Genomic DNA, 22,902 nt, shown 5'->3' on the forward strand with positions numbered 1-22,902 from the left:
TTCCTAAGCTTAAATGTAAAGGGGGGGCCCTTGAACTTCCCACAGGGCAGGATACCTTTCCTTCTCTTAGGACTGGAGGAGGGTGGGGAGAGGGTGTGTTGGGGAGTGGGAGGGAAATGGGAGGAGGGAAGGAAGTGAAAATTTTGATTGGTATTATTTATAAAGTAATAAAAAAGAAATTTAATAATAAAAGTTATAATGTAAATTGTAAAATACATTGTGAAATAAATAATATTATTGAAAAAAAGTCCAGGCAGCAATGACACACACCTTTAATTCCAGTAGCCACACTAGCTTGCCATAGAAACCAGGGTGTAGTGGTGCACACCCTTAATCCCAGTACTAGAGAGGATTATAAAATGGAAAAAGACAGTTCTCATTCTCAGTCACATTCTTAGGTTTTCTGGAGGCAGGATCACCATTTTCAGACTGAGGTCGAGGTAAGAGCTAGTGGCTGGCCCCTTTGCTTTTCTGGTCTTCAGGTTGAAGCTTTAATTATTATAATATGAAAGAAATGCCACAATAAAATCATATTATGGCAAAGCGTAAATTAATGCCTTGTACATAAAGCATTGTAGGATACTTCAATATAAATAAATTACAGTATCAATTTCATTAATGCTACCAAAGGCATCGTTTGGAAATTATACTAGGGTTTTCTGAAATTATATGAATCATGCCAGTGGGATAGGAACTTTTGGTTAGGATTTTCCTAGTTTTCAAAGCATAGATATATAAAATATGTATGAGGATAATTTAAAATGAAGGAAAGAGATAGAACTGGAGACAGATATTTAAGGGTCCCCCCAAATCTGTAAGGTTATAGACAACATCTTAGAGTTGAGGACAACAGCAACACCTGAAGTAGTTACTTGGGTGTCTTCTACCTGTGGGTCAGTAAAGAATGTGGAGGTAAGCTACTCTGGAGTTGGCTTCAGGGAACAGCATCTGCTCTATTCCATGGAATCAACAATTAATGTAGTGGAAGCCTATTGACTGACTTTTTAGCACATGGCCTTGAATTGGTTAGTGAGCGCTCATACCACCAGGGTCTTTGCAGAAGAACCTCACTAAAGGAGATGTGGAGAGTGCAGATTCATCTGCAGGCCAGCTACCAACTCCTCATCCTTCTTCAGAATTCATTGTTCTGACTCCAGGAGCATGTGCCATGCTTCTTCTTCTTCTTTAGAAGTTCAGTGGTCCAGGTTTCCAGGTCATGTCTGCATTTTTCTCCTGAAGTTCCCCCATCCATATAAGTTTGCTTTCCCTGAAAGCAGAACCTCCTGATCAACAAGTAGAATATGCCATCCAATATGTTACAACTAAAAAGGTAATGATATAGATAAGTATATTATCAGGATTATGAAAGGTTATGAAAGCAAAGAGGGTATCTAGGCATGGGAATGGTGTCATTACAAATTTTAGAATTTTCTCTTATAGGACCAGTATTAGAAAATAGGTGGGAGTCCTTAGCAAACAGTGGAGGACAAGGTTCTCTGACCTCCACCCCTGATAATAAGGGAGGGTGCGGTACCGATGCCAATGACTTTCAGCACTGACATTGTTTAGAGCTACTGCAGCAAGCAAACTCTCTGCTGTCTCTTGTGCCTCCTCCGTTTCATCTGCTTCTTTGGTGGTCTCAGCTGTGAACCTGCTCCAGATTCAGTTGGGCTGCACTCCATTTACTGGAAACAAGTGAAGCCTTTTCCAATGGTAAATGATGCCATTTATCTGTTATTACATCTTTCCAGGTCACTAGAGGTAACCTCATAGGCCCTGACAAAGGTGACCAGTGTTTATGAGCTGCATTATTTCCCTTGTCTTCGGTTCTCAAAATTTAAATTAAATAATGCCATATTAATAAAATGTTGAGGGTGAACCTCATTCAGACCCATAATAGCTGGATCTTGGTAGTCAGCCTCAGGAGGAAGTGATCAATTAAGGGAATAGACTTTGGTGGCTAACTTTACCAATGTAATCTAATGGTTTTCAGCAAGACAGAGGGAATGGGAGAAAGGGCATGGCCTGTCAGACATGCTCACCACATGTGAGCTGCCCAGAGTTCCTTCAAGTTGCAATTATCATGAGCCCTAACCTTAGTGACTTGTAGATTCCTCATGAACATCTGATGAATTCTTGTGTTATCACCATGCTTCTCCTCATCCTTGTTCTTCTTACTCACCCGTACATCTTGCTTGGGTGACATGTCAAAGGCTAGTTCAAATATATCATATACTTGAAAGTTTACTTGTTTTATTTCATTATATTTTTCTGAGACTATCTCATATATTCCATGCTGGCCTCAAATTCACTTTGTAGCTGCAGATGGTCTTGAACTTTTGCTCTTACTTTCACCTTCCATGGGATGTGATTATGAGCATGTGCCACAACACCAGGTATCTGTGGTGCTGGGAATTGAGGCCTTTGTGCATACTGGACAAATATTCCAACACATGAACTACATCCCCATCTTTGAAGCCTTTTGAGGATATCAGAGTCTCTAAGTTCTACAGAGTAAAATAAACTGTGTACATTAGGATTTCAGCTCCTCCATGTTGTCTAATTTGTTATGTGGTCATTGCCTCCTTGTATGTGTTTGAGAATGTGTATGATGTGTAAGTGTGCATGTGTGTGTATATGTATGAGTTTGTGTCTGTGTGTGTTTGAGTATAAGTGTATGTGGGTGAATGTGTGTGTGTGTGCATGATTGTGTGTCAGAGTGTACATGAGTGTGTATATATATATGTGGCAGGTAAAGCTCAAGTAGCTCCAGTCTCTTCTCTATCCTATTTTGAGAGGATCTCTCACTAATCCTGCAACCTATGTCCATAGTGTCTAGGAATCAAACCCAGGGATCCTATTGTCTCATTCTCACTGCTTTTCTTTAAAGATTTATTTCTCTTATTTTTTGAGATTAAAGAGTAATTACATCATTTCCTCCTTCCCCCTTTTCCCTCCCAAACCTCCTATATAAACTTCCTTGCTCTTTTTTTTTTCTTCAAATTCATGGCCTCTTTTTTTGTTAATTGTCACACACACACATGACCTGCCCCCCCCCAACACACACCAGAAGTTTATTGGCATTGAGTAATATAGCTTTTATAAATCCTACAAGAAGTCAATAGTTGGTCAGTAGTGGTTTGTTGAGTAAATGGCTGCATAGGCATATCCTGCAATTGTAGTTAAAATCTGCCTCTGTTACTTAGTTTGTGCATGACTTGAGTGAGTAAGTCCCGTCCATATTTCAGTTTCCACTCACATGAAATGGATAAAGCATCTTTTTCTCCTGTCTACCTCTGAGAATAGTTTGAAATTTAATATTCCCAATGGTCCTTTTAAAATCTGAAAGTACAAAGTGATTGTAGGGCTCTTTTGTTAAGGGCTTCACGCGCTCTCTTTATTGACATATAAACAGTGAATAAGCAGCTCCTTTCCTGTCGGAATTGAGCACAGCTTGAACACTTCAAAACTGTGTGTACTCTGTTGTGGGAATCGGCTCTTTGAGCTCCTGGGACAGGAAAATAGATTCATTAACCAGAACATTTCATAGGAAGGGGCCTTAGCTAGGAACATAGCATTGCTCATCTCGCCGCAAGGAAGACAGCACTAGAGATTAAAGGCCTAGGGATACAGACTTGGTCACCTAGTGTTACTTCAGTGACTCTCTCTGGCCTTGCTTGAAGCAACCAGGCGTAGAAGGGGGGGGGGGGATTTCTTTAAATTGACTCACAGAGTGTTTTAGAGAGCAGACTTTTGAGGGATGCACTTGCATTCCTGATGCTCCTGTTGTCTAGTGCCAGGGAAAGCAGCAGAGCCCTGCACAGTCCCTTGCAGAGAGGACGCACCCTGGCCTGACAGCACTCACAGCACCGAACCATTAGAGAAAGGCTGCTGGCAGATGAGGCAAGGCACATCTAATGTTCTTTGATGGCAAACACTTTCCTCTTTCCTCTCCCTGTCCCCACTTCATTGGAATTGTCAGACTGGGTAGGGTCCTGCAAGTCTAGTTCTCCTCAAACTCCATCTGTCCAGGGAAGGCACACAGTACCGCTCTGAAGTTTTTTAATCAGTCTATGCCTTAACGCTGTGAGATATTGCTTTCTTTCTGCATCCTTTCCCTGCCCTTGGTGTTTGTTTGTTTGCCTTTATTCTGAGACCTTTCTGACATGCATGGATGCTTGTACTTGCCTGTGCAGGCATTTTAAAGCATCACCTCTGAGTGCTATGCTTTCCCTTGGTGGGTACAGAGTTTTGTATCTTCGAGGAGTTATTGCTTGATTCAGCAAGTCAATGTCCAAAAAATAGTGCTTGCCCATATCTTAAAACTACAATATATCTGTGGCCTTGAATGGAAAGAGTTAAGACTGCATTGAGGATTCATGCGGATTTACTAGATCATACATCTATAAAATCAAGTACAGAATTTTCAACAATATTCAATTCACAAACTTAAAAATTGTACTATTGGGAACATCTACAGGTGGCATAAGATAACGAAACATTAAAAGTTCCCAGATGAGTTAAACCTATACTTACCTAGAGTAGGAACCCGGTGGGAGAAAGGACAGAAAGGACAGTCTCTCTCTCTTTCTCTCTCTCTCTCTCTGGAAATATGGAGGAATTTACATTGAGGATCTGTTTTAGATGGTTTCAAATATGTCCGCTAGACCATCTGGGGCCTTGCAACAGTCTGACTTGTCAAGTCTGAGATTGTGCTCACCTTGTGATATTCGCTTCCAGTCTAACATCAGCGATCAATGTTTTCACTGTAAATAATGTATCTGTGAATCATGAAAATAATAGGTGTCTCCAATGTATAGTCAGAGCAAAATATGGTGTCAATATGTGTGCTAAAATTATACTCAAGATTTAAAAGTGCTAGAATTTTTTTAGTCATATATTTTTCAAATATGTCAAAATGATAGAAGAGTACATTTATAATATAGATCATTGTATAGGTATATTAAAATTAAAGAAAATGGGTTTTCTTTTAAACTAGTATTTTCTCAGGTAGGGAAGACTTGACTCCCATATTTAAGAATAGAATCTGTAAGGACAGACTTTAGTCACTATGTCAGGAATACCTGAACTTGTCACTTTCTAATCTGCCTGTTTCTGTGGCCTGTCATTCTTGGAAGACTTAATTTTGCCTACATAATTTATTCTACTCTTGTCTTTTCAGTTTGTCGAGGAAGTGTAAATGCTCAGTCTAGGATGCTCTAACCAGGTTAATTTTCTTGCACTCTGTTTGTTTGCCTATACTAGCAAGCTGGGTCAGGCTGAGGTACAGTGGATAAATGGTCTAACACAAAGTCTCTGGAGACCTACACTCAGAGCCCGCATATCCATGCCCTGCTTAAATCTTACGAACAAAAGCAAGCCACAAGCCTAGCTTAGATGAGAGGACAAAAATCCAACTGAATCTTATATGAGGAGGTGAATCAAGGTCATATTTAAAGGGTAGAGATGCCAGGAAGGGCAGGTGATTACAATAACTTTCCCCAAATTGATACTTTACCCATGTGATTTCTTCATGTGTGGTTTTTCAAACATATCAATTTTTAAAATTATAAACATTAAATCTTTGGAATTGTGCTACAGTTGCAGTAAAAATGATAGAACAGAAGACTAGAGATATTCATGAATGGACTTTATTTTCTCTGTAACTGGCTTGGGGGAAGAAATCATTTGTTCAATATTCAGTCAGTTCATGTGTAAGACACCGATTTCATGGTTTTGTTTTATTGACTCCCTCTAGCTATTTATAAAATTATATCAGTTAGAGTTCAGTTCTTCTTTAATCTTGGTACTTGTAAACACACATTTGCAATGTATCTCAAACTAACACCTTTGTTCAATATCCTTTCATTGCTTGACAAATGATAGTCCAAACCAATCTGCCTGCTGAGTACACTCACCACTGCTTTGTGTATATTATGTGGTAACATGAACCGTGAGGAGAGTGACATATTCTGAAGGACTGACACAGTCTGCATGATAGCTGGTTTCCTGAAGAAGAAAAATACTCTGGAGAATACCAGGTTGTTTTCATTTTTCATAATGGCTAGGTCACTGTTCTTAGCAGGCAGTCTCTCTCCTAATACATTAGGAAAAGTAGAAAACAGATAAAAATTGTGTCAACTGGTAACTATAAAACTCTCAAATATACCTGTATGTCATGCCCTACACTGCCTTTATGGTCAGAAACCAGAGACTGGGTAGCCCAGAAACCCAAGGTAGAACCAAGGATGGCATGAAAAAAATCAATGACAAGATTCCTCATGATATTCTGCTATCCTAATATATCAGTGCCTTGTCCAGTTACCATCAGAGATTTCCTCCAGCGATAGATGGGAGTAGGTACAGAAAACCACAGCCAGATATTTTTGTTGGAGAGAAAGTTGAAACTGGAGTTCTCTATTGCTTTCTCCCGTTGGAGATCAGGGGACCCCACGGAAAGGGGAAAGGAAAGATTGTAGGAATCAAAGAGCATGGAGGACACCAGGAAAATATAGTCCACTGAATTAACTCAGCAAGGCTCATATGGGACCGCAGAGACTGAACTGGTAATATGAAGCCTGCAAGGGTCTGTCCCAGGTCTTCTGCTGCTAGCTTGGTGTTTTTGTGGGACTCCTAACAGTGACAGTGGTGTGTCTCTGACTCTTTTGGCTGACTTTGGGACTCTTTTCATCCTGTTGGTTTGCTTTGTCCAGCCTTGATATGAGAGTGTTCGTTTTGTCTTATTCTATCTTGTTTTGTCATGCTTCGCTGCTGTCTTCTAAAGGCCTGTTCTTTTCTGAAGGGAAAAGGAAAGGGAGTGGATCTGCAGGAGAGGGGAGGTGGTGGGGAGCTGGGAAAAGTGAAAAGAGGAGGAACTGTGTTGAGATATCTAGAATGAAACAAAAATCTATTTTCAAAAAATGGCTAAAAAAATTAGCCTTAAAAAAATTCTCTCTTCTTTCCTCCCTTCATCCCTCCCTCCCTTCTTTCCTCCCTCCCCTTTTTTCCATCTTTTTCTTTAATATGAGATGTGTGTGTGTGTGTGTGTGTGTGTGTGCGCACGCACGCGCGCACACACGCTGAATGTGGAGGTCAGAGAACAAATCAATGAAGTTAGTTTTTGCCTTCCTCCATGTGGGACCTGTGCTTTGCTCTCAGCTCCTCAGCCTCTTTAAAAACCACCATTGCACACTCAGGCCTCTTGCCAGCCCAAATTGACTTGTATTATAATGCTGTATTTAAAGAAATAATACTTTTCAAATGCATATTTAATATCATTTATTTCTCCCTCCTCACACTAGCACCTTATTATTTTCCCTGGTTTTGTTAAAGTTAAATGACTTGATAAAATCGATTTCAAGAGTTTTGATAAACATATTTCCTGATGCTTTGAACTGTGAACTCCTTATTTCAATCAAAGCAAGGCATATTTTGTGGTCTTTGCTGCAACAATTTCCATGATTCCTTTTTAAACTCCTTCAGAAGAGATGTGTACAACTCCCTAAGATGTTGTATTCCCAGCCAACCATCATCATGTTTTCTAGCTTTAGATAAACTACATTTTATTGAAATTTATATAAATTAAAGCATAGATTAGGGGCTTTTTAAAATTGAATTCTTTCACCTAAAAGGGGACCCCTAAGTGTCTCTAGGGGTGGGTGGCTTTGTACAAGTTTTCATGTGGCTCTCTGCTTTTCTCTTCATGGGCAAATATCCCAGGTATGGCATGGCTAGATTCTGTGGGAGTTCTATGTGCAGTGATTTAAGAAAATGCAAAGTCTTTTATTTTCTCCTTCATATTTACATTCATGTAAGTCTCTCTTAGGGTCCTCACTGTTGTCTAGGTTCTCTGGGTTGTGAATTGAAGGCTGGTTTTCTTTATGTCTAAAAGCCACTTATGAGTAAGAACATATGATGTTTGTCTTTCTTGGTCTGGGTTACCTCACTCAATGATGTTTTCTAGATCCATCTATTTGCCTGCAAATTTTAAGATGTCATTATTTTTACTGCTGTGGAGTACTCCATTGTGTAAGTGTATCATATTTTCTTCATCCATTCTTCAGTTGAGGGGCATCTATGTTGTTTCCAGATTCTGGCTATTATGAATAATATTGCTATGAACATAGTTGAGCACATATCCTTGTAGTATGATTGAGCTTCCTTTAGGTGTATACCGAAAAGTGGTATTGCTGGGTCTTGGGGTAGCTTGTTTCCTACTTTTTCTGAGAAATAGACTTATTTACAAAGAGGCTATACAAGTTTGTACTCCCACCAGCAATGGAGGATTGTTCCTCTTATTCCATATCCTCTATAGCATACGTTGTCATCAGTGTTTTTGATCTTGGCCATTCTGACAGGCATAAGATGGAATCTCAGAGTTGTTTAAATTTGCGTTTACCTGATGGCTAAGGATGTTGAACATTTCCTTAGGCATCTTTCAGCCATTTAAGAATCATCTGTTGAGAGTTCTCTGTTTAGGTCTATACCACATTTTTTAAAAATTTTTAGTGAAAAAAAATTTCTGCCTCCTCCCAGCCTCCCATTTCTCTCCCCCTGTTCCCACTCCTCTCCCCCTCCCTCTCCAGTTGGAAGAGCAGTCAGGGTTCCCTGCCCTGTGGAAAGTCCAAGGTCCTCCCCACTCCATCCAGGTCTAGAAAGGTGAGCATCCAAATTGGCTAGGCTCCCACAAAGCCAGAAAATGAAGTAGTATCAAAACTCAGTGCCATTGTTCTTGGCTTCTCATCAGCCCTCACTGTCTGCCATGTCAAACAAAGGACTGACATCCAAAATATACAAAGAACTCAAGAAACTTGACATCAAAAGAACAAAAAATACTATAAAAAATGGGGTATATGTAGAGTTTGAAGTTAGGAATAGTAATGCCTCCAGAACTTCCTTTATTGTACAGGATTGTTTTGGCTATCCTAGGTATTTTTGTTTTGATAGAGAAAGAGAGAAGGTGGAGTCAAAGAGATGACATGTAGCTTCCAATGGAGAAAGTTGGTAGAATATTACTGCTAAGCCACAGCCTCATGCCTATAAATAGATTAATAAAAATGGAATAATTTAATGTATATGAGATAGGGTAGGAATATGCCTGAGCAATTGGCAAACAGTGTAGTAATTAAAAAAAAATAAAAGAAAAATAAAGAAAATATCAAGCCTGCCAAAAATTTTTTAATCATTTGTTTTTATCATTGGTCACATGTGAGTTGTAATTTTTCCATATTTCTTTTCAACATATCTGATATGTTGGATTTTCACTTTCTTTATTTCTTCCTTCATTCTTTCTTTAATATTCTTTCTTTCTTCCTTTTTCTTTATCTTTAATGGTTGTATAGTAGTATCTCCTTATACATTTAATTTTTTTATTTAAATATTCTTATTAAAATTTTATATTCTGGTAAAAATGAGAATCCATAAGGTTAATAATTATAAACTTCTTTTCTTGAGCTTACTCTATAATTTTATTATTATTATTATTATTTGTATTTGCATGATGTATCTATGGTAGTATTGCCACAGTGCACATGTAGAGGGCAGAGAACAATTTTTTGGAATAATGTCTCTCATTGGAGGTCTTTTTATTTTTGGCCTGTGCTACTACTGTCGGTCTGAATTTTTTTAAAATGATTTTATTGACCTATACATTTGTTTTTCTGCTCCCCTCCCTTCCACTCACCTAGGCTTCAACCCTCTCCCATAGTCCTCATGTTCTCTATTTACTCAGGAAGTCTTGTCTTTTTCTACATTGAATGCAGAATAGATCCATGTATGTCTCTCTTAGGGTCCTCATTGTTGTCTAGGTTTCTGGAATTGTGATTTGTAGGTTGGTTTTCTTGGTTTTTGTCTAAAAACCACTTATGGGTGAGTGCATATTATATTCGTCTTTCTGTGTCTGGCTTACCTCACTCAAAATGATGTTTTCTAGACCCATCCATCTGCCTGAAAATTTTAAGATGTCATTTTTTTTACTGTGTAGTACTCCTTATATAAATGTACTACATTTTTCCTTATCAATTCTTCTGTCAAGGGGCATTTAGATTATTTCCAGGCTCTGGTTATGACAAACAATGCTGCTATGAACATAGTTGAGCACATGTTCTTGTGGTGTGATTGAGCATCTTTTGGGTATATATACAAAAGCGGTATTGTTGGGTCTTGAGGAATGTTGTTTCCTAATTTTCTGAGAAATAGCCACACTGACATCTAAAGGGGCTGTACCAGCTTGCACTCCCACCAGCAATGCAGGAATGTTCCATTTTCCCCACAACTTCATTAGCATAAGTTGTCATCTCCTTCATATTAATGTCTTACATATCAGGGTAATTGTAGCCTCATAAAAAGAATTTGGAAATGTTTCTTCTGTTTCTATTGTGTGGAAAAATTTGAGAAGTATTGGTATTAGATCATCTTTGAAAATCTTGTAGAATTCTGAGCTGAAACTACCTGGTTCTGGGCTTTTTGTTATTATTGTTGTTGGGAGACTTTTGATGACTGCTTCTATTTCCTCAGTAGTTATGGGTCTATTTAATTTATTAGCTGGTCTTGATTTAATTTTGGTAAGTGATATTTATGCAGAAAGTTTTACATTTCCTTTAAGTTTTCCAATTTTGTCGAGTACAAGTTTTCAAAATATGACCTAATGAGTCTCTATATTTCCTTCATGTCTGTTGTTATAGCCCCCTTTTTATTTCTTTTTCTTTTTTATTTATTTATTAAAGATTTCTGTCTCTTCCCCACCACCACCTCCCATTTCCCTCCCCCTCCCCTAATCAAGTCCCCCTCCCTCATCAGCCCAAAGAACAATCAGGGTTCCCTGCCCTGTGGGAATTCCAAGGACCACCCACCTCCATCCAGGTCTAGTAAGGTGAGCATCCAAACTGCCTAGGCTCCCCCAAAGCCAGTACGTGCAGTAGGATCAAAAACCCATTGCCATTGTTCTTGAGTTCTCAGTAGTCCTCATTGTCCTCTATGTTCAGCGAGTCTGGTTTTATCCCATGCTTTTTTAGACCCAGGCCAGCTGGCCTTGGTGAGTTCTAGATAGAACATCCCCATTGTCTCAGTTCTTTCAGTTTTTCTCACCTCTCCTCATGTACCAAAGGATGGAGAGTTGATTGTCAATCTCCCTGTATAGTCTAACATGACAAGTGTTTGGTGGAAGAAGAGTCATTCCCTTTCATAGACCTCATTGTGTAGGTGATGAATGTCTCTTTTATTCTGCTGCTTGTGCTTGCATTTGTGGTTCTTGATCATTTCTTGTGATTTTTGTTTCTATGATTCCCTTGGCTCATGTTTTCTTTATTGTCTCTATTTCAGTTTTCATGTTTTTAATTGTTTCTTTCATATGTTTGATTGCTTTTTCTTGGTTTTCCTTAAGGGATTTATTGATGTCTTCCAATTTTTTGTTTATCTTTTCCTCCATTTCTTTGAGGGAATTTTTCATTTTTCTTTACGGGCCTTAAACATTCTACTAAAGTTATTTTTTTAGGTCATTTTCTTATGCTTCATCTCTATTTGGTTCTTTAAGTCTTGCTGTTGTAGAGTCACTAGTTTTTTTTCCTGGTGTCGTGTTGCTCTTTGTGGTGTTGTGTGTGTTTTTACCTTGTCTAGTCATCTTTTTTCTCTGATTTGTGTAGTTGGGCTGTCTGTGATTCTGGTGATCAATCTTCCAGGATGCAGTGGATCAAAGGCTCAGATCATTGTTCCTCATAGTACAGTCAGGGCCACAGTTCCAATCAACTCGTTGGTCACTCCATATTCCCAGAGGTTGCTCGATGCTCCCGGAGTTTGCTCTGCAATATCAGGGGTCTTTTGGGCCTGCACCCACAGAGATTGCTTGCTTTGGGCTCTTTCTGCTGATTTTGCTGCTTTGGGCCTACTTTTGCAGATGTCCTGACTCAGGCCACTCACTCGGTACTTCTGGATTCACATCCTAGACCTGCAGAAATCCTGGCTCAGGCCTATTCCCTCAGTGATCCCAGACTCATGCCTAGAACCACAGAAGTCTCTGGTTCCTGCCTACTTTCCTGGAGGTCCCAGACTCACACCTGGATCTGCAGAGGTCCTGTCTCAGGCCTACTTCCTTAGAGTTCCCAGACTCACACCTGAACCTGCAGAGGTCTTGACTTAGGCCTACTCCCTGGGAGGTCCTAGACTAATGGCCAGACCCACAGAGATCTCTAAGTGGTTGCTCCCTTGTACCTGCTCCTGTGGAGTTCTCTGTCTCAGGGGCCTGCTCTGGCCTAGGTCTCTGGTCCAGTCCTGTTTCCATAAATGTCCCTGGTCTGGGTCTGCTCCTGCGGAGGTCTCTGGCTTGGGCTTGGTTCTACAAAGGTCTTGGGCTCTGATCTACTTCCCCAGAGGTCCCAGACTCAGGTGTGACTGGACCAACAGTGGTCCTGGCTCAGGCCTTCTCCCTTGAAGGTCCCAGACTCACCCCTCCTTGGAATTTTACATGGATTTGGGAAAAAGAACTCAGGTCATCAGGCTTTTTACCTCTGAGCTATCTCACTGGCCCTTTAGGGCTTCATGCATTACTTTAAATACTTATTCAAATATTTGGGAAAACATTTATTAAGTTATTTGATATTCTCTCTTTTCCTGTTTTCTTTATTCTATCCCTTACTATTTTCTATCTCCCTTTCTTTTGTCTTTCTGTCTCTCTTACTTTTTCTGGTAATAGACCAAATCTGAGACCTGGTATGTATAAGAGAAATACATTAACACTAAACTACATCCTCAGGACCCCTGGTTTAATATTTTATTAATTTTTAAATTCCGTTTATATATTAATCTTGAAAGTCTTATATAATTTTTATAATCCATAGTACTTTCTTCCAATCTGTAGTTTGCTTTATGATTCTCAGTATTGTTTAATAGTCATGAAATTTTAATTCTTTCCTTTGGGAACATGTTTTTGGTGTTATAGCAAAAACAATCTTTGTTTATTTCAAGTTCATATGGGTTTTTAAACTTGCCTTTAGACAGCTTACAGTTTTAGACATTTTTATGTAGGTCCACAGATATTTGCAGTCATTTCTCATAAGGTTGCTATTTGAATATTTTTGTTTGTGCTTGGAGTACTTGCTTGTTCCCCCCTCTCTTTTTTCTTCTATTATATAGAGAAGCCAAACTGTCTTTGACATATTCAATATGTGACACATATGCAATAGTCAGGGGGCACCAAGAGAGTGCAGGAGGTAATGGGTAGGTGGCCTCCCTGGACTTCTGATGGCTGGCATGACCTTTGATAAAGCAAGGGCCTCTTCCTAAGTTTGCAGCCAAAAGAAGTGGAGGAGGGATTGGAAATAGTGTGTGTGTAAGGAGGTACCCAGAGTGGAAGAAGTCCATGGGCAAGTGACCTCCTATTGTTCTGGTGGCTGCCATGGCCTCTGGTTCATCAGTGAGTCTCCCCCTGAGTTCACTTATATGTTCTTTTCCTTGGTGTGGCCTGCACTTGATCAGGTTATGTCTGCCTGAGTTGGGGGGTGGGGATATGGCAATGGGCTGCCTGGTGGTGAGGGAAGCGGTGGTAACAGATTTGGTCTGTGAGAATCTCACTTAGGAAGTGAGAGCTACCAAGGAAGGAGGCCAACCTGTTCTTCTGGCTCTGTAAATCTATTTTTTAAAGAGTTGAATACAAGTTACATATATAGTATATTTTAAGCAAGATTTAAGTCACGTACATAGTAATTAGTAGTAAATTAAGATTACCTATGTATATATTTTTACTCTCAGCCTTTTTTTCTAAGTTTTAAACCAATTTTTAAAACTGATTTTATGGATTTTTTTTTTAAACCATACCCACAACTTACAAATCTTGGAGAGTTTATAGCATTGTCTCTAGGGGTTTTCTCTTCTTCTTTTTTCTTTTCCTTTAAGAGCAAAGAAATTATACAGATAAAAGATTTCTAACAGTGGAAAGTAGAAAAACTTTAGTGATAAGAGACTTTTGGGAGCATAGAGCAGAGCAAGTTTAGATAAAAGAGATTTGGGGATACTTTGTTTGTGCAGTGGCAGAAGTTGTTACCATAGAAGAGTATTTGAAATTCAAGTGTGTCAATCTTTGGTCATTGATCTACATTTAGGTCAAACAGTTTGAAGTCAGAGGATGAGAAATGGGGATATGCAAAATGATATTCCACTGGAGGGAATCCATATAAACTCCAAGCTGGAGCTGAAAGACAGAGACCAGGGTCATAGCTGGTCACAGGCTGGATGGCAGCTCCTAGTGGGAGGTGAGAGAAAGTAGCTGAGACTTTTGGGAAAAGGAGCTGTTAAGTGTCTTCAGAGAGATGTACCCACATGGATACAGAAATACCCAAATGAGTGTAGTGGGCCAGCACTGATAGATGTGAGACAAGTGCCCAGGCAGGTAGGCTAAGGCATAAAACGCTCTAGGAGCCTGTGCGACATTCACGAAGAAGAGAAAGAGAGATGAATGATTAGAACAGGTAGAGCGAAGTAGCTTCGAAGATTCAGACTCCGGAGTTTGGAATCAAACTTGGTGGGTAGCAAAAGCCAGTAGAAACAAATGATCCATACATACTTTGGGAAAGTCAAATCAACAGCTTGGTTCAGAGTGGCCAAATCCCTTACAAGTGAAGTCATTTATGCCATTCCTGTCATGTTGGCAACAAATGAATGAAAAAAATAAAGTGAGGATATGCCTGCTCTTTATTATAATATGGGGAGAGTACATGAGGAGGAGGGGTCTGGAAGAATCCAGACTGGACATTGCAGGCAGACAGAGCAGGTGGGTCATGAGAGAAGGAAGAGAAATAGGGAAAAGAGAGCAGAAAGGTCATGAGAGTAAGGGGCCAAGAGAGTGGCAGAGACAAAAGGGCTAAGTTATATATAGGTCTGAGGAGTTGTGGGAGGGAAATCCAGCCCAGAGAATTCAGGATAAGGAGCTAGGGTATGCCACTTATAGGTGGTATTGAGAGAGTGGTGGCCAGTATCCACTTTGAAATGTTCATAAGTAACTTAGTTGAGTGTTTGTCCCGGATTAGAGAGCTAAAGACAGGGCACCCACACACATACGTGTGCACATACACATAAAAAATTAAGCAGACAATTCCTAATTTTTTAAAAACTCTCTTTTACTTTAATGTTGCTTATATGCACAGTGGATATAAAAGCATCCACTGGAGCATGCACAACCTACTATTGGCAAAATCCCTGAAAGTGTTCATTGTCATTGTGAGATTTGTTTCTCTAAGTCCTGAAAGTGTGTGGTGTTTTCAATAACATGGTCTTATCGTCTAGTTCTTGTGGGAAACCCAGAGCAATGAAATTGTCCTCTGCTTTTCTGATGGACTTATAGGACCTACTTGACCAATATACTGCAAAGAGGTTTTTCTGAGCTGGCATTGATTGAAATTTTCATTTAATAGTTTGTGCCTTCTGGGAGAAGCATTGCTTATCCATTATGAGAATTGCTGGTCTAATATATTATAGTAAAATAATTTTGAAATTAATTTCCAAGCTTGTAGGCTTCCATTGAATTTTTTTTTTCTAAGCATCTATAGCTTTAGTTAACTGGATCTCTACTTCCTCCTGGAAGTACCATAAACACTTAAACCTTTAAACTCTGATATTTGGCCCCCTCTTTTCATATCACATTTGCTCTACAATATATTTTTAATTTAGTTATATAATAATAAGTTTCCTCTTGACTCTTTTATATATCCATCGTTTTGGTTAGTGTTCTTTTTATACTCTAATTTTTACTTTCTATTTTTATTTTCCCCCTCTCTGCTTATACTCATGTATAGTGTAGTATTTTCCCTCTATTCATATGTTTTGTTTCCCCTACGCTCTTTCTAGTTTCTCGATTCCTACTTGTACTCCATGTTAAGCATACAAAAGACTTGAGGCTAAAATCCACACTGAGTGAAACACATACCGTGATTGTCTTTTTGGAACCGAATCATCCCATTCAGTGCAAGTATTTTTCACTTCCATCTATTTGCCTGTGAGCTTTATGAATTCATTTTTTTCCTTTCAACCACATAAAATTCTATTGTGTATGCACATTGTATTTTCTTATCTATTTATTGGTTAATGAACATCTAGTTTGAATTTACTTTCTAGCTATTAGGATTAGATTGATAAAAAACATGGATGATCAAGTATCTATCTATGTAAGAGCATATAATGTTCTTTGAAGGGTATATTCCTAGTATATCTAGGTACATAATAGTTCTATTATATTTTTAAAGAAAATAAAAAGTAGATTGATTTAAAAAATGCTTTGTAACAAGAGATTTCTCTCCCACCCACTAGTTCCCAATTAACCATTCTGTTGTAGGGGGAAGCTGCTTGTTTATTCCTGGCTACCCAGGCCATTGAATAATCACTCAGAAACTATATTATTTGCAATACTGTTTGGCCAATAGCTTAAGTGTATTTCTGGCTTACTCTTATGTCCTAAACTAACCCATATTCATCAATCTGTGTACTACCACATGACTGTGGCTTACGGGTAAAGTTCCATCTAGAGTCTGTCTCTGGTGGGGCTACATCGCTTCTCTCTGATTCTGCCTTCTTTCTCCCAGCATTGTTTAGTTTTGCCTGCCTGACTCTATTCTGCTAAGCCACTGGCTGAAACAGCTTTATTCATTAACCAATACAAAGCAACACATATTTAGAAGGAATTCCTACACCACTCTGAGACTTAATATTAACTACAAACTGTTTGGTCTATTAGCTTAGCCTTATTATTAACTAGCTCTTACATCTGAAATTAATATATTTCTATTATTTTATATTTTACCATGAGGTTCATGGCTTGTTACCTCATATTTTGCTTCTATTGTGGCTGGTGGCATCTCCCTCTGGCGGCTGCTGGTATATCTCTCAACTCTCCATTTTTTTCCTTTTATCTTTGCTTGGATTTCTTACCTGGCTCTATTCTGCTTGGCTATTGGCCAAATCAGCCTCTTTACTAACCAATAGTAATAAAACATATTCAGAGCATACAGAAGGGCATCCTATATCATCTTCCCTTTTGTATAATTAGAAAGGAAGGTTTTAGCTGTAACATCATAAAATTACGTATAACAAAACAAGTATCAAGCAAGAATTATATTTACAATATTTAGTTTATTTGTATTTGGCAAAATTAAAGAAGAAATGCTATCATCTATCCTATTTTTGTTAGTCTAAAGTTTTATATCTAGTTTACCTTTCATCATAACTTTAAAAACTACAATTATAAATATCTGGTCTTCAACTTCATCAAAGATCCTGGAAGGATATAATATTACCTAAATAAACAAGAAGTCCATTGTAAGAAACTTTCAAAATTTTGGAAATGACAGAGCTATCTGGCTGCCTTGACAGTCACCCAATGTTTATCTGTAACAATAGGGCATCCATTTTCAGCCTGTAGGCCTAGAGTGTCTGGCAGACCTCTCAGTGAAGCAGGAAATCTGAAAGATTGTTTTGCCTATATTGGTAGTTTGTTAATCATTTTTTGTGTGTCCTTCTGAATATCTGTCAGACTTTCCTATAAAGCAGGAACTCTGAAGGACTGTCCCAACTTCTTTTGACAAGTTTAGCAATCATTTTCCTGTAGGTCTTGTATGTCCAATTTATATAACATATTGTCAAGAAGTCCAGGCAAAGGTAGTTTCTGGCCCAAATGGCTAGTCTCACCATATTGAAATAAAACTCCATAAGGAGCTTCTTCAATGCCTATCACCCTCTTGAAGTAATTGGTGTTGCCAGGTGCAGAAGTGTCTCACTTTTGAGAAAAGTCTAAGTTCTTAAAACATTTTAAGTGCCATTTTCTGTAGGTCTTTGAAGGTTTGAAGACTACCTATCTATCTGAAATAGGTCTTTGCATATCTAGAAAACCTGAGTAACATGACTATAAGTTTGACTAATATAGATGACTATTAACTCGTATTTTTAACTACATATTACATTTTAAATAAGCTGTATAAACATAATACCTTAAACAAGAATAAAGTATACGTATAGTATAACAAAATTGCCCTTAAATTTGTCTCAATAAACCAAAATTTATACCAATATAAAGTATCCATTTCTATATCTTATCTCCCTTTTTTATTTAGAAAGATATTGACTATGACCATTAATCATTTATAGTTAACCCCCTTTAAATGAAAATAAACATTTATAAACAGTATTTTGGGGATTTGGATGCAGTTTTTTTTTATATAACCTCCTGCTCATTAGGGTACTGGTAATCTTATAGGGATCCTAAGAAAATTTAGAATTGTGGTCAGAGTTTGGCTGTAGTCGTCTGTGAGGCTGCCTAGTCTCAGTAAGTTGCCTTGAAGCTGTTCTGGATGTTGGATCACCTGGGTCATTGCTTCCATGGAGACCTCTCAGTGGGTCTTGCTTAATCAAACTATATTAGCTTGGAAGAAACCATAGCTTCTCATATTCTATGGAAACAAAAGCAGAATCTCTTTTCCAAAGCAACATAGCCTTAGACCCAAAATTTGAAGTCAAGATACCTTTATGTTGAGTTATCTTAGCAGCCCCCACAATCAAATGTCTTTCTGCAATTAGCTCATTAATACTCAAAACATCCAAAGAAGACACAGTAGTATAGATAATCCAGACTCTCTGTATATTTTACATTTTTATGTGGCTAAACATAATTTTTATTACTATATTTCTTCTTTAAGGACCTACGCTTACTATCTTTAAATTGTTCTTATAATCTATGTCTCTGTTTATCTTTTATCCTTTCTTTCCAAAGCCTGTGCATGTTTATTAAACACACACACTGTGACTCATTTAGAGGCCTTTTTTCCCTGAATCTGTCCTCACTATGTTTCTCTAACCCTTTTTGTCTGTATGAGAAAAATCCCTAAATCCATTATGTAGCACACGCTTGTCCAGTCTGCCACTGTACTTTCAAGCCCACAGATAGTTGCTGGGAGTCTCTTTACCTCTGTCAGTTTAAGAGACTGTGAAAACCCACCATGTGGCTAAATGCATGGCAGTTGGAAGCTGACTCCATCTCTCCGGCTGTTGTCTGGAGATGTGTCTCTGTGCATAGCTGGCATGAGAGACTAGAAAGCCCAGCGTGGATCCCTTTCTTTGTGCCTAGAATCCTTTTAAAGTTTGTTTTTAGGTCTCATGCCAGAAGCTGAGTGCCATTTGTAACCAAAGGTTTTTCTCCTGCCTGCCAGTTCTCGAATAGTCATTCTGAGACTTAATATTAATTACAAACTGTTTGGCATATTAGCTCAGCCTTATTATTAACTCATTCTTACAAATTAAATTAACTCATTTCTATTAGTTTATATTTACCGTGAGGCTCATGCCTTGTTACCTCGCTCCTTGCTTCTCCGGCGGCTACTGGCATCTCTCTCAACTCTGCCTTTTATCCCCCTTTTCTTTGCTTGGATTTGTTGTCTAGCTTTATTTTGCCTGGCTATTGGCCAAATAGGCATCTTTATTAACCAATGATAATAAAACATATTCATGGCATACAGAAGGGCATCATATATCAATGTTGCTCAAAGTTATACTTCCATCAACACTGTATGAGAGTTCCCCTTCCACCGTATCTATGCCAGCATTTGGTGGGTATCATTTGTTTTCCTAATGATGACCCTTCTGACTGGGATAACAGGGAATTCTGAAATACTATTAATCTGCATTTCCCTGGTGGCTAAGTATGCTGAACACTTGTTAATGTGTTAACTAGCCTTTTGTAGTTCTTATTTTGACAAATTGCTGTTTAGTTCCATAGCTTATTTTTAATTTTTTGTCCTCTTGAGATTTAGGTTTTGAGCTCTTTTTATATTCTAGTTACTAATCTTCTATCAGATGTGTAGCTGGAAAATATTTCTCTCATTTATTATCTGCCTTTTATTCAGCTGACAATAATACTTGTGATAAAGAAACATTTTAGTTTCCTATCTGTCTATTGTTGGTCTTATTTTTTGTGCTTCCTAGAACCTATACAGAATATCTTCGTGTATGCTTATAGGTTGAAGCAAACTTTCTATTATTTCCTCTAGCAGTTTTACAGTATCAGGTCTTATTTGAGGTTTTCAATCCCTTTGTAATTGAGCTTTATGCAAGCACCACCCTTTCCTACTGAGCCACCGTTATTTTATTCATATTTATTAATGCATTTATTTTTTATTGTATGTGTTTAGGTATTTTACACACATGTATGCCTGTGTACCATATTTGTGCTTTGTGTCTGAGGGGGTCAGAAGACGGCATCAGATTCCTTAGAACTGGAGTACAGCCCATTGTAAGCTTCTGTGCTGGGAACTAAACCCAAGAGAGATAAGGATCTAGTTTCATTTTTCTGAATGTAGAAATCCAATATCCTTAACACCATCTGCTGAAGATGTCATCTTTTCTTCATTGTATATTTTTGACATCTTCATTAAGAGCCAGGTAATTGTAGTTATGTGGACTCATACCTGGATCTTGATTCTATTCCATTGATCAATGTATGTTTTTATGTCAGTACTATGCTGTTTTTCATACTCTGTTTAAATTGGGTATGATGGTACCACCTGAAGTATTCATTTGGCTTAAGATTACTTTAGCTACTCCTTTTCTTTAGTACTTACATATTACTTTGTGATTTTTTTTCTATGTCTGTGAAGAGTCTTCCTGGAATCTTGATTGACATTGTATGGGGTATGTAGATTGCTTTCGGTAGAAAGACTATTGTCACAGAATTAATTCTTCTGATCTATGAGCATGTGAAATCTCCATATTCTAATACATTTCTCACTTTCTTACTTCAGTATCTTAAAGTTTCAACTGTTGTGGTCTTTTTTTTCCATAGTTATATTTCTTTCTAGGCAAATTTTGTGTCTATTGGAAATGGGTTTGTCCCTTATTTCTTTGTCTGCATATTTGCCATTAGAATATAGGACAAATACTTGCTGAACAATCACGATGACCAGAGTTCAGATTCAAATGCCCATGTAATACCTGTAATTCCAGGTCTGAAAGATTTTTCTGACCTCTGTGTGCACACAGTTTCACACTGACACACATGTTCATAGACTCAGACATACACACAGAGACTATCAAATAAAGTTAAATCAGTCTTAAGCATTAAGAAAAAAATCTAAGTATTTCATTTCTAACATACTTGAACATTATTCTGTAGATCTAAGTTATCATGCAACAATTACATGCTTCCTACCCTGTTTCTGCTAGCAAGAGCATCATATAAACCTGCTCAACACCACAGCCTCCATGTTGTATTGATATAACAAAGAAACAGAGCACTTCCAGCATCATAATGATCTACTTGCTCTCCTCTAAAAACTACAGCCATGTTCACCCATTCTTACACACTCATTAACCCAACTCTACATTTGCTGTTCTTTTTTTTATTGCTTTATAATAATACCATTCAAAATTTCCACTTCCTCCCCTCCTCCCATTTCTCTCCTGCTCCCCCACTCACTCTCCCTCTTCCCCCTCCAGTCCTAAGGGATGGCAGGGTATCCTGCCCTGTGGGAAGTCCAAGGCCCTTCTAACTTCGTCCAGGCTTAGGAAGGTATGCATCCAAATAGACTAGATCCCCAAAATCCAAAACATGCAGTAGAGACAAATCCCAGTGCCATTATCATTGGCTTCTCAGTCAGCCCCAATTGTCAGCCACATTCAGAGAGTCCAGTTTGATCCCATGCTTGTTCATTCTCAGTCCAGCTGGCTTTGGTGAGCTCCCATTACATCAGGCACACTGTCTCAGTGGGTGGACCAACCCCTCTCGGTCCTGACTTCCTTGCTCATCCTCCTTCCTTCTGCTCTTCAACTGGACCTTGGGAGCTCAGTTCAGTGCTCCAACGTGGGTCTCTGTCTCTATCTCCATCTGTCACTAGATGAAGGTTTTATGGTGATATTCAAGATAATCATCAGTATAACTACAGACAAGGCCAGTTCAGGTACCCTCTTCTCTACTGCTCAAGAAACGACCTGGGGACAGCCCCATGAACACCTGGGAACCCCTCTAGAGCCAAGCCTCTTGCCAACCCTAAAAGGCTCCCTTAATTAAGATATCTTCTTCCCTACTCCCATATTTGCCCTTCCTCCATCTCAACCATCCCACCCTCCCCAAGCTCTCCTCAATCCACCCCTTCTCCCTTCTCTTTCCCCCTCTCCCCTTCTCTCCACCCCACCCCAGAGCATGGCACTGTGTGATTGACTTTTCACCCATTACCATTTTCTGGAGCATCTTTCAGTTTGTTGTATGCACCACTGGTTTGTGCTGTTTGTTGTATAATATTCCGTTAGGGTGCTACACAGTTGGTCTAGTCATTCACCCAGTGAAGGACTGTTAGGGTGCTTCCAGATTTGAGTAATTGAGAATAAATTCATGATAAACATTTATGTTCATGGTTTTGTGTGGATGTAAGTTTTTAATATCTTTGGAAAAAATGTCTAGGAGTGAAATTTTTGGGTCACATGATATTTGTGTATTCAATTTTCAAAGTCTAAGAATTATGTGGTAATTATTACAATGATGATAAAGAATGTAGAAACTGTCATAAACTATTTCAAATTTTTATGAATTTGCACTGCACATGCATAAGAAGGCATGCTTAATTTTAATTTTAGTACTATTTTCATTACATCCTTTTTGTTTGGTTGGTTTTTTCAGTTTTCTACATTCACAGTTTTTTTTTTTAAAGATAGTGTTCTGTCTGAATATATTCCTGCACACCAGAAGAGGGCACCAGATCTCGCTATAGATGGCTATAGATGGTTGTGAGCTGCCATGTGGTTGCTATGAATTGAACTCTGGAAGAGATGTCAGTCCTCTTAACCGCTGAGCAATCTCTCCATCTTCATCTATCACATTCTTAAGTTTAAACAATTATCAAAACAATAAATCATAACCTGACTTATAGTATTTGTCAATTTTCA

This window comes from Microtus oregoni, unplaced genomic scaffold, assembly GCF_018167655.1.
Source record: "Microtus oregoni isolate MIOR12 unplaced genomic scaffold, Mior012 000068F_ref0000429, whole genome shotgun sequence".
Classification (NCBI taxonomy): Eukaryota; Metazoa; Chordata; class Mammalia; order Rodentia; family Cricetidae; genus Microtus; species Microtus oregoni.